We start from the raw sequence: 18571 nt of genomic DNA, 5'->3' as shown, positions 1-18571 counted from the left end.
CTGTCTGCTGGCATCTTACTCCTTGGACAGCTTGATAGCATCTGCCCTTGTATCTGTATCTCTGTTTGGATTTCCTGCCTGGCTATAGCCTGTATTTCCATAGGCCAAAGCAGCTACTTATTAACCAATGGTAGCAACACATATTCACAGCATACAGAAAGACATCCTACAGCACTTCCCCTTTTCTGTCTAATCAAAAAGGAAAGTTATCATTTTAACATAGTAAAATTACATATCAAGCAAGAATTACAGTTACAATATCTAGTCTATTTGTATTTGGCAAAAATTAAAGAAAATATCATATAATCTATTCTATTTTCATGAGGCTAAAGTTTTACACCTTATTTACCTTTATTATTCTAAGGAAAACTGTAATTATAGCTATCTAGTCTTCAACCCCATCAAAGACCCCAGAAAGATATAAGATTACCTGAGTTAACAGGAGGTACATTCCAAGCAACTTCCAAAATTCTAGAAATGACAGAGACATCTGGCTGCCTGGACAGTCACCCAAACTTCTCTGTAACACCGGGGTATCTAGCTTCAGCCTATAGGCCGAGAGTCTCTGGCATACTTTTCAGTGAAGCAGAAAATTTAGAAAACTGTTTCACCTAAGTTGGCAATATTTATTAGTTGCTTTTCTCTGTGTCCTGTAGAATGTCTGGCAGTTTCTTCTGTGAAGCATGAACCTGAAGGACAATCCTACCTTGTTTTGGCAAAGTTCACTGGTCATTTCTTATGGGTCCCGCATGTCTAGTTTATACAACATACTGTCAAGCAGTCCAGACAAAAGCAGTTTCTTGTTCAAATAGCTAGCCTTTTCCACACTGTAAGCAAACTCCATAATGAGTTTCTTCAATGTCTATCACCTTCTTTGAAGTAATTGGTGCTGCAGAAGCAGATGTTTCTCACTATCCAGAAAAGCCTAAGTTTTTAAAACATTTTAAATGATAAGGTCTTTGAAGTGTTTGAAGATTACCTATTGGAAATATATCTTTGTATACCTAAAAAACATAACTAATATAACTATAAGTTTGACTATTATAGATGATTAACTATTATTTTTTTTTAATTTTTTTGTTTGTTTTTTTCAGACTGAGTTTCCCTGTGTAGTTTTGGCACCTGTCCTGGATCTTGTTCTGTAGACAAGGCTGGACTAATCTTTATTTTTAATTACATATTATATTTTTAAATGAGTTATATAAGCATATCTTAAACAAGAGTAGAACTATACATAGAGTATAATAAAATTGACTTTAAATTTGTATCAATAAGCCAAAATCCATACTAATGTAAAATATGTAAGATTAACAGTTGTTTATTGGGTTAAAATAGATTCAGTAATCTTTTTATCCTATCGTTTCTATATCATACACTTCCATATCATATTCCCTTTTCTTCTTTTAGAAAGAGATTTATTATGACCAATAACAATTTGTAACCAAACCCCCTAAACAAAGACAAATATCCATAATCCATTTGGGGGAATGAGGGTATAGTAGTCTAGGCTACTTCTTCCTGATTGGGGCATTGGTAATATTTGGGGGATCCTGAGAAAATTTAGGGTCATGGTCAAATCCTAACTGGAGTAGTCTGTGAGGCTGGGTCATCTCAGTCAGCTGCCTTGAAGCTACTCTGGATGTTGGATCATCTGGGCTATGGCTGTCATTAGAGACCTTTCCAGGTGTCTTGGCTGATCAAACCATATTAGCCTGGAAGCAATTCACGGGTTCTCATCTTCTGTGAAAACAAAAGCAGAACCTCTTTTCTAAAGCAACATATCCTTAGACACAAATTTTGAAGTCAAAATATCTTTAAAATATATATGCTGGTTTAACTTAGCCACCCCCACAATCGAATGTCTCTCTGTAGTTTAAAAAAAAAAAATCCCAAAGACAACACAATAATATACAATATCCAGACTCGTTGTATATTTTCCCTCTTTATGTGGCTTTTTTAATACTATTTTTTAAAAGACTTTCTATACCCCTTTTCTATTCTATCTCAAGCCTATGTATATTTTTAAATATCTTGTAACCTGTTTAGAGTTTGTTTTTCCATCTAAATCTGTCTTTATTATATATCTGTAATCCAGAAGCGTTTTTAAACTAAGATAAAAGCACAGCTTTGCCGACTGGTTCTGTTCTGCTCTGCTTTTCAATATGGTGCAGTTATCAAGGAGTCATACTTATCTCCAGAATTCTGGGAAGCAGTATTAAGTAGTTTGCAGCTGTGTTCTTAAGTATGTGGCTATGCTCTGAAAGAGAAGACTGGGAAGGGTATCATTTCAGGGTCAAATAGAAACCTGGTGTAAGAGAAACTCCCAAGCATCTACAAGGATGATCTCAGCTAAGACTCCTAGCAAAAGGGGATAATGCAGCCTGAACTGACCACCTCCTGTGACGAGGCAAGACTACCAGTGAGAAAGTGGGATGACCTACAGTCTATCCTGCTTATGTGATGTGCTGGGGTAAGGGTGATACAGAGATTGTGAGGATGGCCTACTAATGATTGGTTCAGCCTGAGACCCATACCATGAAAGTGATTCTCTCCCAAAACTGACTAATGTTCCAGGACCTAGAGCCTGGATGGCCCAGACACCTAGGTTAGAAACAAACACAACTGAGAAAAGAATGTTAATGTGATAACACCTAATGATATTCTGCTAAACTCGTAGATTGGTACCTAGCCCAATTGTCATCAGAGAGGCTTCATCCAGCAGCTAGTGGAAACAGATGCAGAGACTCACAGTCAAACATTAGGTCGAGCTAAGGGAATCTTGCTAAAGAGAGGGAGGAAGGATTTCAGGAAACAGAGGGGTCAAGAAAATCACAAGACAATCCACAGAATCAAGTAATCTGGGCTTACAAGAGCTCACAGAGACTGAGCCCACAACTAGGGAGCCTGCATGGGACTGACCTAGGCCCTCTGCATATATGTGACAGTTGTGTGGCTTGGTCTTCTTATAGAACTCCTAACAGTGGCAGCAGGGACTGTCTCTGACTCTTTTGCTGGCTTTTGGAACCCCATTCCTCATACTAGGTTGCCCTGCCCAGCCTTAATAGTGCTTAGTCTTACTACAACTTGATATGTCATGTTTTGTTGATATCCATGGGAAGCCTGCCCTTTTCTGAATACAAACAGGAGGAGTGGACAAGAGGGGAGGCATAGAGGAGGTGAAGGGGGAATGAGAGGAGAGGGACTGGGAGGAGAGGAGGGAGGGAAACTTTAGTCAGAATATAAAATAAATAAATACAAATAAAATAAAAGTGGAAAAATAGCTATTTTTGTTGTCAACTTGACACAACCTAAAGTCATCTTGGAGAAGAATTAATAAGAAAAAAATAAAAAGGAAAAGAAAAGGACATGACTGCTCCTAGATATGGTAGAGGACAAAGTTAATTATAGATATATAGGAGAGCATAGGTAGAGGCAGGGACATCTGGGAGCATCCAGAGTGGATATAACTAGACTCAGCTGTACTATGTAGGGATAGGGAGAGGGGAAGGGAATGAAGAGCGAGGGGAACAAGGTGCAGGATACAAGATCCCCAAAGGCAAAAAGAGAACAGGCAACCAGAATGATTGGACTATATTATATACAGTCTAGCCCCCCGGGCTGGAGAGTTCAGGATACAGGGTTGGGTATATCAGCCAGGAGAGCCCTGTAACAGGTTAAAGACTAAAGAATTCAGGGAGAACCTGGTAGCTAGGAATGCTTTGATGTGTTAAATAGGCACCTCAGCCATTTACCCCAGGTTTGAAACCTAACAGAGGGAACATCACTTAACAAATTTTATGAATATTCTAGATCACATTACCCTGTGGTCATTTCTGTGAGGCATTGTCTTCATTGCTCATGGATGTAGGAAGGCTCAGTCCACTGTGAGTGGTACTATCCCTAGGCTGGTGATGCTGGGCTGTATAACAAAGCTATCAAAGAATGAATCAAAGAACTTGCCTGCAAGAAGCATTTTTGCATGCTTTCTTCTTCCAAGTTCCTTCTTTGAGTTCCTGCTCTGACTTCCCTTAGTGATTGATTGTAACCTGGAAGTATAACCCAAATAAACCCTTTCCTTCCCAAGTTGTTTTTGGCTAATGTTTTATCACAACTATAGAGTAACACTATAGCGTAGAAGAAGGAAAGATGGTACAGTAGTAAAGTACTTGCCATGCAAGCATGTGGACCAGCGTTCAGATCCACAGCACCCACATAAAAAACTGTAATTCCAGTATGCAGAAGGGTAAGACAGGATTTCTGGGGCAAGCTGACTAGCTAGATGAGACAGAACTGTCAGGTTCTGAGTTCAGACAGAGACCTTGCCCCAATAATAAAGCAATTAATGACTAAAGAAGTCACAAGACATCAACCTGTACATGCATGCATACACATGTCTGTGGTCATCTGCATACCTGTGTACCCCCACACATTAGAAAACAGAGGCATTCCCAATACACACATACATGTGCAAAAATAAGAAAACAAAAATTCTTTGAAGTCTCAAACAAAATGTTAGATTGTATGTCATTAGAGTATTATCTCTGTCAGTCTCAAAGAATAGAGCTCAGAAGTATATCACTTGGAAGCATTTTAATTCTGGAGAAGTTTTCCAGATTCATTTGCCAAAACCAATTACTATATTCCTGATTACAAATCAGCCTGGCACAGGTTTCCACTTATCTACAGATGGCAACTTAGATGACAGCTAATTTTTAAACCAAATTTTAAATTTTATGTGTTCACACTTAAATATTTAGAGCTATGACATCATCTGTTGATGCCGTCATTACAGTTATGAGTCCAATTCTGTCACTGATTAAGCTTAGGCATCTGGAAGAACAAAGTTGTTGATTTCCCAAGCTACATGTGGCAATCACATTTCTGGCATGCTTGTCCAAAGAAAAACTTACATTGAGTTTGGGAAGGAATATGTTTTAGGGTTATCCTTTACATTTATACACAAAATTTTTCTTAAGTGATCACAACGTTAGACTGGATGTACACAGTCTTTATTGGAATAAATAAAGCATTCAATAATCATATTGAAGATCTGATTAGTCGGATGATTATGATCAGTCTCATAAACACTAATATTTCAGTTCTTCCTTCTGTATGAGCAGTTTAGAAGCATTCTATAACTATTATTAGGAATCCCTCCGAGGATTATATCAATGTTTGGACTCTCCTTTCCTGAAATGTATATATTCATCACATACATTTCTGAGACAGTTTGTAAAATCTGTTTATGGACTCATTTGATATCAACAGTGCTCTAACAGTGTTTGGATTAATTTAGAGTTTTTATACCATATTTAATTTGGAAGTGAAAAATAAATAGTGAGAAAATATGAAGTGGATAAATAGAACTTTCTTCCTCACAGGAAGTCTGACTGGTGACTCTTGTCAGGGACCAAATCAGCAAAGGACATTTTAAAGGGAATAGAATATCCTTATTGCAAAGTTCAAAAAGCAAGAAATAAAAATCATCATTCAAAATGTTATTTTTTAAAACAATTCTTATTAAAATCTAAAAATAGTTCCTAGTCTCAGAATAAAGTGAATCAAAACATTCTAGATTTTAAAAAAAATCCACTGGAATAAATACAAAATGGATAATAAGATACCATAGCTAAGTTTCCTAGTTTCTATTTGCCCCAAATTTTATGTTAACTATTAGAAAATTACACAAGACTTTTGGCCTTTTGGCCTTTTTGGACTTTTACCAAAAAGTTAGTGTTAAACCATGTAAAGAGGTAGTAAAGGGACTAAGTGATTAAAAAAGAATTCGTGGGAAGCTAAGAATATAATGACAGTTGCATGTGAACAGAAGTTACCTCACAGCCTCAACTCTTCCAACTCTCAAGATTTTTGTTATTCCTTCAGTTGGTCTAAACCAAAGGTGGACAAAAAAACCCTATTCACAAATACCATAGAAATGGAAATAAAAGCTTTCTTATCTTCCCAAGTTTTAAAATGTGAACACATGTGCTGTTTGGGGGTCTTTTATTATGTGCATGGAATGTAAATGCTTACCTTTGTCTGATTGCCCTAATTTAAATGGTATTGCCAGCAAGGGTTTTTTGTTGTTGTTGTTGTTGTTGTTGTTGTTGTTCTGATTAACTATATCCATGAAATATTGGAAGACCATCCACAATGCATACTAGAAAATCATTCAATGACTTACAAAGATTATATTGCTGTCACTACTAATTGAAATAAAAGCAAATTTCTTTGTAAGATACCATTTTTTTTTTTGGCAAGGTCTCTTTATGTATCTCTGCCAGGCTTGGAACTCATTATACAGACCATGATAACCTTGAACTCAGAGATCTGCCTTCCTCTGCCCCCCAGTGCTGGGATTAAAGCATGTGTCACCACACCCAGCCTAATACATTATTTATAATCTTATTAGATACCTTGTCTGCAGAATTATCATTGATATAGTAGTAACATGGAAATGATGTGTCATTCCCAGAATCTACTTTAAACACTCTTTAATCCTGCTATTCCCTCCTTGATTTTTTTTTTAGAAAAATGAACTGATTGAGTATCCTAAATTTTGTTGCACTGCAAGGAATTACGTGTTTTACCCATGGATCAACAGGAGTTCACTTTATTTTTTGAAAAGGACTAGGAAAGTATGTCTTGTACTTTATAGGTTACATTGCCTCTGTTGCATATGTGTCTTAGCTTTAAAACTAATATTACAAACACCTTCTTGATACAAACACTATACTCAAAAGGTCAGAGGCTGAGTTTGTTTAATGGACTGTGCCCATCACGGTTAGTATCAATAAAAAGACTACATACACCAAAACTTAATGTTTTTTTTTGCATTCTTCAGGTGATGGATCAATGATGAGATAGTCAACTATTTTCTATATTGTGTGACCTTTATTGATTGGTCCAGAAATATCCGTATTAACTTGGCCAGTTGGTCATCCCAAGACAGTTTTTAAGTAAAGGAGGTAAATCCTCTAAGTAACAAGGCCAAAAGAAAGCAATCTCTTTCTGGGTTATCCTTCTAGTTGGAAAAAAGATTGAGGGGTGTTAAGACAGGAATGCTGATGGGGTTAAATTACTGTCACCAAATATTCTGAGATTGGATTTATCCACCCAGTCCTAGGCTATTAAAATCATTCATTTCTCATACTGTGTGAAAGCTAGAGAAAAGAAATGTAGAGAAATCAAGCATAAAGTAATGAGCATCAAGAAAAATCAGGTCAGCCATGTGAAGCCTAGAAAGCAACACAGGCATCCACTCTCAACAGTAGCTTGAGATTTCCATTAAACACATCACCAAACAGGAAAGGTTGGGTGCTCCCACCAGCATTTTCCTTAGCTGCAGTTTATTTCAATTTGTTCTTTGGTCTTCTAATTTTTCTCTCTTTAATGTAATTTTCAGGATGTCCAAAGGATCCCATCCTGCAATTTAAATGCTGAAAAAATAAAGAAGGTAGTATAGGAAGCCAATGAAGAAGCAGATTTAGTTCACCAACAACTTAGTTTGTGTGAGTCTTACAAAAGGAGTACTTCAAGGGAGGTTGAGTTGGGAGAAAAGATAATAGAGATGTTAGGAACTGTGTCTTATTCTAAGTACCAGACTTCAAAGCAGTACTGTAATGAAGTCAGTAGATTCAATCAGATCAATATTGAAATCAACATTAAGTGGCAGAGTGCAGTCTTACTAGCCTAAGAAGAACAAAATGCCTAACACAGGCGTGCACAGGGGGAGCAGAAAGACGGGACGCCTAAGTAGGAAAGGAACAGAAAAGGGGACAAGTGCTTTACACGAATTTCAAAAACAGAATCCTTCTATTCCCACACATGTGCTCTGTTACTACAGAAATGTGAAACAGACCACAAACTCTTACTTATTTATCCAATTTTATCAAATGTTCTATGGGAAAGAAATGTTGACACCCCCCACAATATACAGCAGAATTCAATTATCTTCCCAATGTCACAGCTCAGAAAAGTGTTGATTTGGAAAACACAGCCTGTTTTCCTGAACTGCAAAACAATCCACGTGGAAATGAAAGTGAGATACAAATCAGTTATTGTACCTGGCAATGTATACAGCTACAGAGTACGAAAGGGAAAAGATGGTAGAGTGTTATTTAGCAGAGCACTCTAAGTATAGAGTTTTCAGGTGACTATCTACAGCTAGGTAAATTTCTTAAGGAAATATGGTAGAGAAGCTACCAGTCAAGTGACATTCTTACAAAACCTCCATCAAAGTAGGACAAGAGGCACATGTTGTCCTGCACACCTGGTACATGAAAACGCATAAAAACAGCTTGGAACTGAGGAAACAGCATCAGCAGAATGGTGATGCGCCCCGTGGGTTCCTGCCCTACATTTAGCATCTGTTCTGCCAACTCAATTTCCCCAGATGCTAGTAGGGGTTCTGAGCAGGAAGCAGCAGGCAGTGACCTAGGAAACCAGCCAGGAGGCAGCCCAGGAGGATCAGCCACTCTGGAAAAACGCCAACTGTCTTCTTCAGGGACTCCAGAAGAAATGACTCCTGTAATGCAAAGCTAAAAGTATTTTCTTTCTCCCCAAACTCATTTCTCATTTCTCTGTCCTTGTTGAACTCTGACACCAGAGAATGACCACCCTTAGATCAGCTCATACACTCTGATTCATGATAGCCTGGTTAATGCTGACAAAAGGTGACATGAATAAAGCTTCCCTGGTACTTGGGAACCAGGGTTGTGCTTGCAAAGGTTTAGCAGTTGGTCATGGTGGGAGTAACAGGCTTCTCTCTCTCTCTCTCTCTCTCTCTCTCTCTCTCTCTCTCTCTCTCTCTCTCTCTCTCTCTCTCTCTCTCTGCTATATAACACCGGAAGTTGGTTAACTCACATATGCACAAACATATTTATGTATATTCCTGCATGTATTTGCACAGTTCTAGAGGCTGAGAAGTGAGTATCAAGGCTCTGCATCAGATGAAGCACATGTAAGCATATAATAGAGTGTCACAAACGGGGAACAGCAGAAGAAGGGAAAGACTGAGAAATTAATAAGCTCACCTTTTGAAAGCACTTACTCTACTGACAATGAACTCACTCAGGACCAAAGAACGAACCCATTTAGTCTAGTCCACCCTGTAGCTCACCTCCCAACCCCTGTTATTGACCCTGTCCAATACCATTACCTTGAGGATTATTGCTAGTTTCTTACTGAAGACATGTTGAGTATGTAAATGAATAAGGGCCATTGTAATCAACAATTCTTCACACACTGGTGTTTATAGCGTTGCTAGGAAGGCCACTTGGTTCTCAACGGAGTGTTAAAGTGAAATTGATAAGAAATTAAGAACACTGAAAAATGCAGAAACATACATTACAAAAAAAGAAAAAATCATGTCCCAAAAGGTATTTCTTCTCCAACATCTGGTTTCCCTCTTTGCATTTAAGAAGTCCAACAATGCCCAATGGGGAAATCGTGGGAAAGGCCACAAGTCTAGAGTAAGAAAGACATGTGACCATGACAAAGTGGACACATTTATTTATTTATTTATTTGTTTGTTTGTTTGTTTTGCTGTTTCCCATGTATAAGAAATGTGTGACAATAACTTTTCTGGTGACCACAGATTATCTATCCCCTTTCTCTTTGAGTAGTGGAAATTTTCCATCTAGAACACTTCAGGAAGACCCCCTCACCAAGAAATGAAAAGGCATTAGCTGGATTTTAAGTAGTTTATGGATTTTTCAAGCTAAATAATTAAAGCAGCTTACTTAGAGCAAGTAAAAACACCTAACTTTTAAAGTCATGGCTCTGAATATTAATAATATTATGAGAATGAAAGACTTAAGTGTTCTTTTAACTATAGCGATTCAGTCTTGGCCTCAATTCTCTATCAAAAAGGGTTTTAGAAAGTACTGATACACTTAGATGACATGGCAAGGATTATTTGTTGGGTTACAAAGACTTTTTGTCTTTTTTGTAAGTGAATTTTCTGATCTCCGTGGGTAGAGATTTGTACTTTCTCTTCCAGGTATTTTGTTTCTTCTACCAAGAAACCTAGACCATGCCTGTCAGCTTTTAGATCATTCTATCCATTTAGTAGTGCCAGAATTTTTAGGATCCAGAAATTTTTTTAAAAAAAAGTTCTACATAATTTCATTTCTTTTCTGTTCAGAAGAACTTCAAAAAATTATACTTAATTTAATTTTTTGTAGGCTAAAACTTTGTATTATAATTTATTATTCTAGAAGGTAGATACTACAAGGGTAGAATTTATATGAACTAAAGCAATTATATGTATTCAAAGAGAAGGGGGAAGTAATTTTTGCATTATATCATTCCCTAAACACTGCCAGAAATCAACTATTCTCTTTGCTTGTTAAAGGAGTCTTAAGGGCCTTTGAGAAAAAAAAGTGTTGTTAATAGAGACATATATTGTGAAATCCCAGTTTCATAGAAAAGATTGAATAGTTGCTATTATTTTATATTTATAGATAAGAAGTCTGGGCTACTAATGGGATTCAGGTGAGAAACAGCAAGGAAGGTTTTGCTGGTTAATGTGATGTTTGGCCTACTTACAGAACAGTATCATGACAATCCAGATATTAAACTAAGTATGTTTTTATTTCTATGCAAGCCAGAGGTTGAAGAGAACATTTCATTTTTATACAAATGTCTCCCTGACTTCTAACATTTCAGTACATTCACTCAGCAATGCAGTTAAGAAGCCCATGAATGCCAAATGGGGAAATGGTGGAAAAGACCACCAGTGTAGAGTAAGAAATGCATATGAGCATGACAAATGAACACTTTTTTTTTTTGCTGTTTTCCATATATAAGAATGTGTGACAACAACTTGCCTAACAAAGATGCTGTGTGAGGTAAGATTCAAAGAACCCTCTGTACATAACAGCTAAAAATCAGTCAAGAACAAATGTTCTCCCTTCAACTTGCCTGAGACCTAATTTTCAAAGAAACACACTTCTGATGTAAAGTCAACTTCAATCCGGGATACCTTTCACAGTTCTTCCTCTCAGCTCAGGTTTATGATCTATGTGCTTGATTTGACATACTCTTGTCATTATTTGTAAATCATTAATACATTTGAACAAGAAACATTCACTTCTATTTTTTACTGAAGCTAACAAAATTTCTAGCTTGTCCTCCTTAGTGGGTGATGTCAGAGAAAGGGAATCGAGAAATCTTTCCTCTCATTGGCAGTCAGAATCCAGGCTTAACTCAACTCCAGCAAAGACAAGGTTGAATTCCCTGTCATTTCCTGTATGCATGACTTGAAAATGGTTACTGTCTTATATTTGGTAGTAAAGGGAAGAAAATAGAAATACAAATTTCCAGAATCACTTTTTCTGAAATATTTGGAAAATTGTTGATTGTTGAGCAAATTCTTACTTTTGGTTTCTTAATTCCATTGGAAGTATTGACATAAGCTAAAGAAAATGATTTTTAATGCAACAAAGGACTTTTAAAAGCTGAAAAGTCAATATTTTATGGGTAGCACTATACTGTATATCAGAAGTTTAATAAGAAAGTGAGCCAATGTTGTATCAATTATCCTAACTACTACTGTATTACTACTATATTACTACAACTACTTCTACTAATTATAATAGTAGTAATAACAACACTAATAAGAATGAAGAAAGTGAAAAGAAACTTGAGTAGGTGATGAATGTTTCTGTGCCCTTGATGGTGGTGATGGTCATATAGGCTTGTACTGACATTTCTCAATATGTATAGGTTTTACAGATGCCAATAGTACCTTTGAAAAATTAACTCAAAAATATTATTAAAGTAAAATTAAGACTTTTTTTGTAAACACAGTGTTTGTAGTTCAGTATTATCTAAATGGCTATACCACAACTTAAATAATTTAAAGTGTCATGGGTAGAATAAAATCGAGTCAAAATGATTCTTACCAACTCAGATAACTATGGGAAGACAAAGATATTAGATTTTATTTACTTTGCTTAGGATATATATATGTGTGTCATCATTTAAGACCTAACTATTTCTTTTCTAAACACAATACTACTAAGTTGCCTTTGTTTTCCAAATTTTTAGTTAAGCAAACATAGTAAATTATATAGTGTTTAAGTAGTAAGTTGCACCCAGCAGAAATTATTGCTAATATTGAATAAGTAAACAGTTAACATGCATGCATATAAACACATATTTGTACTTAAATGCCAATAAGGTCTCAAAAACTGAAAACATCTTTCTTCATTGAAAAGCAGACCTCTGCCATGGTAGCTTAAAAGTAAAGCATGATCTTCTTCCTAGTTGCCATTTACGAGTATATAAAATGTATCCTCCATAACTTCAAGAATCTCTCATGCGTTACCCTAGGTGCACCACGACCCAACAGGAAATATATTTCAAGCATCTCAGTAGGGGCCTGTAAAAATGTTTAGTGTTGAATCATAAACACTTATTCCTTCTCAGACATACTTATAATAGAACTGAATTTATAAAGTATGCACAGTAAATGAATAACAGTAATAACTATTTATAAAATACAGCAATCTTTACAGCATTCTGTGATAAAGTATGTGCATGTAATCTGATTCTCATCTAGTAGTGGCAGAACAAGAGGATGTAAGATTTCATCATACTACTCAGAATAGTTATTTAAAGATTATGAATTGCCTATTTTTTAAATATCACATTAATATTCTTAAGCAAAAGGCTAATAGAAAGCAACCAAATCCACAGAAAATGAAACTGTAGATAGGAGAGATAACTGTGATCTTTACATCACTTCCCTCCAGTAATATTACTGTTGCACTATAAGAAAACATTTAAAATAAGTTAAATAATTTGACCAAGATAATATGGCTTCTATATATAGAAATGTGATCACAGTAGAGTCTATTTTAAGAGAAAATGAATTTTAACAGTAATAAACTGAATAAATGAAAACCTATTAATTTCCACAATAACCTAAATATTAAAAGTACTTTAGTATATCAACACTATGTTCATTTTGAAAAAGAAGAGTGTATAGTTTGAAAGATTCATTCCAGAAATATGAAATTTGTATCTAGAAATTTAATGGGCAATGTGGTGCCAAAGCAGACCGTCAGATGACAAAGTGCTTGTCATGCAACAACAACCCAAATAAAACTCTTTCGCTGGGCATGGTAGTCTGTGCTTGCTTGTAATTACAGCTCTTGGGGATGTAGAGCCAAACAGTGTGAGATTCTGCCTCATTAAAAAAAAAAAAAAAAGAAAAGAAAATGGTGGATCTGAAGAACAAAACCCTTTGCTGACCTCTCACCTTCACACAGACCTGCAAACAGGTGTATGCACAGAAACACATACACACACACACACACACACACACACACACACACACACACACACACTATATATATATAATATATAATAATATATAATAATATATAATATAATATATATATAATATATATAATATATATATAATATATATATATTACAGAAACAAAGAAAAAAAGCAGAGGAAGGTTTTATTGGTGATTAGCATACGGCTTCCTCTCTCAGTGAATGGAATTGACTCCCTCATAAAAGAGTCATGGTACCAGGTTTGGCTTTCTTTTGTAGGTGCACTGTGAAACTGGGAAGACTCACCTAATGATATATATATTATAAACTTTAAAGATGTGAAATAGACCACAGGGATGTGTATTAAATATAAATGAAGCCAGGAAATGGTAGAGAGCAAGACTTTGTAACAAGTTGTAAACAATGAACAATATTGTAGACTCAGCATCTATGTGCTGGTTAACCAAGAGCAGACTAAATGGCCTTGTTATAAGAAGGATTTGTCAGATTGGTGAAAAGGAAAGGATCAACCAATTTCTCCATTTCCCATAAGAAATTCAATATAAATGTCGAACCCCAGGTAGAAAGTTGAGGAATAGAAGCACACTAATTCGTAGGAGAATACTATATTCTGATTAGTGCCAAGCAAAATGTATTCTAAGAAAAGACATATTATTTAAGTTATATATACAATTTTCATTTTAGCAAAGAATAAATTAATGGAAGAGTAATGAATTGGATGTTTGTGATGTTTATTATTTTTCCTAAACATAACCAACAGCATTTGACCAAATAACGGCAGAAGACAAATATACAATCATAGTTAGATATCTTAATAATTTGTTCTTAGTAAGTGACAGAGAGCATTGGCAAGTCAGTGCTGACATAGAAGATTTGAGTAATAGCAAACTATTAGTTTAATTTATTATTTTTTAAAAATTTTATATTTATGAGTGCTTTGCCTACATATATGTCTATGTACCACATGCATGCCTGGTGCTCAAAGAGGCCAGAAGAGGTCATAAAATTTGCTGGAACTGGAGATACTAGCAGTTGTGAGCTAAAATTTGGTTGCTGGTAATTAGACCCCGGTCTTCTAGAAGAGAAGCCAGCGCTCTTAACTGCTGAGCTATCCTTCCAGCCCCAACAGTAGATAATTTAATTACTGTTAAGAACATTATGCTCAGTAAGCATGAAATTCACCTATTTCCAAGTACACATAAAATATTAGATAAATATTCACATATAGAATAAATATCAATATTTCAGTGACAATTATTTTTAAATGCCAAAGGATTTCCAGGTAGTATATGGATGCACAATAATTGAACTGAAAACAAACAAAAGGAAAAAAGTAAAATGATATTCAAGTGCTTAGAATTTAAGCATTTAATCATAAATATAGAAAAACTCAAAAATGATTGACAAAAGACTTGCAAAATTCCCTTTACAAAAGAGCACATACAAATAGTCAACAATCTCATGGAAAGGCAACCATTGTCTTACTCATTAGAGAAATACGCATTAAAATTCCCATAAGTGGGGCCTGAAAAGGGGTTCAGTGGTTAAAAGCTTTTGCTGCAATCCCAGAGGACTCAAGTTCTGGTCTCAGCACCCATGTCCGATGACTCACAGACATGTTAACTCCTGCTCCAGAGAATAAGACTTCTGGCACCCAAATACATGTGGTATGTACACATATAGACACACACATACACAAGAATAAAAACAAATCTTGAAAACAAAAATTCCCACCAGAACTAACAAAAAGTATTGAAGGACAGAAGTAAAGAAAGAAGAAATGCTGTTGGAATATGTCAGCCCTGTGGCTATGGAGTGCTGCCTCAAAGCTGGTGGCAGCTCTATTAGCGAGGCCACCATGGGAAATTCTACAGTATTTGGAAAATTTCTCTCCTAGACACACACTGGAAAACAATTGTTAGATTTGCTTATGAAATATATCTATTGATTTTTTTCATTATAAATATTTTTATTTTATAATAAATTTAATTTTACATATTAGCCATGGATTCCTCAACCTCCTTCTTCCCACCCTCCTAATCCACCCATACTCCCACCTCCTCCAAGTCAAGGTCTCCTCCCCTGGGAAGTCAGCCCAGCCTGGTAGATTCAGTTGAGGCAGGTCCAGTCCCCTCCTCCCTGCACTAAGGCTTAGCAAAGTGTCCCAGCATAGACCCTAGGTTCCAAAAAGCTGGCTCATGCACCAAGGACAGGTCTCAGTCCCACTGTCTGGGAGCTTCCCAAACAGTTCAAGCTCATCAACTGTATCACTTATCCAGAGGGCCTGATCCAGTTCCATGGGGCTCCTCAGCCATTGGTTCACAGCTCATGTGTTTCTGCTAGTTTGGCTAGTTGTCCCTGTGCTTTTTCCAGTCATGGTCTCTATATCTCTTGCTCATACAATCCCTCCTCTCTCTCGCCAATTGGATTCCTGGAGCTCCACCTGGGGCTCAGCCGTGGATCTCTGCATCTGCTTCCACCAGTCATCGAATGAGAGTTCTATCATGACAGGGTGTTCAGCCATCCGATCACCAGAGTAGGCCAGCTCAGGCACTCTATTGCTTTTAATACTATGTCTGTTAGGCACAGCATTAGTATTGGGTTCTCCCTTGGGCATATGACCTATCTAGTCACAGGTTCCTGAATCCTTTAAGAGCACTAGTGGGTTCCATGAAATATTGCTGCTATACTTATATAGATGAGTATCTTTTTATTTCAGCTATGTTTACATGCAGGAACTCAAATACAATAGTTATATTTTATAGGTAAGGACTAAGCCAGAAAAAGCAAAATTTTAGGATTTTTTTTTAGCTTTGTCTCAGTACACAATTATGTATATAACTGTTCAACATTCCATAACAGGATCACATAAAGAAAATGGTGGTAGATGAATAAGCCTTTGGACCATTCACAACTAGATATTTATACATTTCTCCTGTCATTTCATTTACAGATGGTTTATTTGTGTTAACAGGACCTCTTTTACTCCATCCTGTGTGGGTAAGTGACCCTCCATGCTCATAATTTTAGCAGATAGAACAATTGTCTTGTTTACCAACTGACTTACCATCACAAACTAAATGGGAAATGTCACAGGGACCCAGCCTAGTTATTTTATGAAGCCTACTGTTATTGTGTCTTTAAGGTTATATTATCATAAGATGACCACATGTTTGCTCATCTTTTATATTCAGAGTATGCTGCCCTTTTTAATCAAAATTTTATAGTGTAATGTAAATATGTCATTGTAACAGTGACTATTATGGGAAACTATTTACCAGTTTCTGTGACTCATTATTCTCCTCTAATAATTTTGAAAAAGCAAGTTAAGACTAATGTTTAAGATGAAAAAAATTGTTTGCCTTTAAAGAAACATTTATGCAATTTTAATTATTATTGAAAGAATTGTCGAGAGTAAATGCATTCCTGCTTAGGGTGACCATGTGTTCCTGTAACCCCAGCCCCAAAGAGGCTAAGACAGAAAGATTACATTGTTGAGGCTAACTTATGCTGCCTGGTGAGGTTCATACCAGACTGAGCTATGGAGAGAAAAACATGTCTCAAAACAATATGAAATAAGATAAAATAAAAGTATGTGTGTTCCAAAGTGTTTATTCTGTGTTCTAGTGTATCTGAAGGTTAAGAAATCTCTATAACTTCAGGTTCTTACTTCTAATCAATTTGTGTTAACTATTCCATTTTTCAACCATTAGAGTATAGGGCATCCTACAGTTACTCTAACCTAAGAGTACATTTTTTTAAGGAACATTAATAATTATTAATTTCAGCTTTTTCCATTAAACTATTTGCACATATGTTAAGCCATTTGTAACTGAAAAGGCTTATTATTATCTGGGTAACTTTATAACCACATTGTATTCTGGTACCTAAAAGCATACCACTTTTAATTATTTCTAATTATTTATATATATCATATCAGTGAATGAATATAGAATGAAAAGGGCTTGGGGAGTTGGAAACAAAAAGAAATGAGTTGCATTCACTTACAATTTTGAATTGATTTTTTCAGTTCTCTTCCTTTTTTGATTATTTGTTGTGGGACATTTGAACATTGTGTGAAGATATATTGCTGTGATTGGTTTCATAAAGAACTGAACAGCCAATAGCTAGGCAGGAGGTATAGGCGGGACTTTTGGGCAAAGAGAGGAAGTAAGAGGAGATAATCGAGGCACAGAAGAGAGACGTGAGGAGACATGAAGGAAGAAGGATGGGTGGCATGTGACAGGACATAGATTAATAGAAATGGGTTAATTTAAGTTATGAGAGCTGGTTAAGAACAAGCCTAAGTTACAGGCTGAGCTTTCATAATTAGAAATAAGTCTCTATATATCACTATTTGGAAGCTGGGAAGCAGGACAAAGAAAGACCCATTACGTTTTTTTTTATTTTTAAAATTATAATATGATTATAACATCTCCATTTCCTCTTCTCACTATAAACCCTCCAATATAACTCCCTTGCTCTCTTTCAAATCCATGACCTCTTTTCCCATTAATTGTTACTACATGTATGAATGTGCATGTATATACATAAATATTCCTAAATATAACCTGCTCAGTTTGTATAATGTTACTTGTATATATGTTTTCAGGGATGACTACTTGGTATTGGATAACCAATTGGTGTGCTCTTCCTTGGGGAAGACTATTTTTTACACTCTCAGAATTCCTTAGTTTTCTATATATAGGGTTTAGTCCTCTGTGCTTTCTCCTATCCAATTTGACCAATCTTCAGCTATAGACTGTTGCATTTTAAGAGTCAACATTTCATTCCTAGTGAAATGCTTGAGACAATGACTCTTCAATTCATGGGGAAAGAGAAAGGAAGTAAATATATGATCTACAATGAAAAGATTACTGTCCTAACAATGTCCATGGTGACTGTGATACCATCTGGCACCAAGTGTCTGTTTTATGAAAGGAAGACCTGGGCAAGAAGAATCCACATCCCATCCAATATATAACTCATCTGACTGTATTTAGTAGAATTTATCCCCTTTTCAATAATTCAAATAAATGTAATACACATCATCCAATAAATATTTCATAATCTCACAATCCTAAATGTAGTTTTAGCTAAAACATATTATTTTAACTTAACAAGATAGTGTAAATGAAATGTGACTGAAATTGGTTAAATCTTGATAATTAGTAGAAGGCCTCTTACCATATTCTAATAATGTGAGGATTCAGATCATAATTGCTTTCTTCTCTCAGGTCACTAATAGTGTCCATCA

At 35.9% G+C, this 18571-nt stretch overlaps 1 long non-coding RNA gene across 1 annotated transcript; it reads right to left on the bottom strand.

Moving 5' to 3' along the window:
• Positions 1-7313: 7313 nt before the first annotated feature.
• Positions 7314-9259, bottom strand: LOC131924700 (uncharacterized). Its single transcript, XR_009383001.1, has 2 exons — positions 9161-9259; positions 7314-7439 (listed from the first exon to the last, which is right to left on the bottom strand). It is a non-coding gene; the product is annotated as an uncharacterized LOC131924700 (long non-coding RNA).
• Between the last annotated feature and the right edge of the window lie 9312 nt (positions 9260-18571).

The sequence above is a fragment of the Peromyscus eremicus genome, chromosome 14 (genome assembly GCF_949786415.1).
Source record: "Peromyscus eremicus chromosome 14, PerEre_H2_v1, whole genome shotgun sequence".
In the NCBI taxonomy this organism is placed as follows: Eukaryota; Metazoa; Chordata; class Mammalia; order Rodentia; family Cricetidae; genus Peromyscus; species Peromyscus eremicus.
This window is presented reverse-complemented; position numbering and strand designations above follow the sequence as displayed.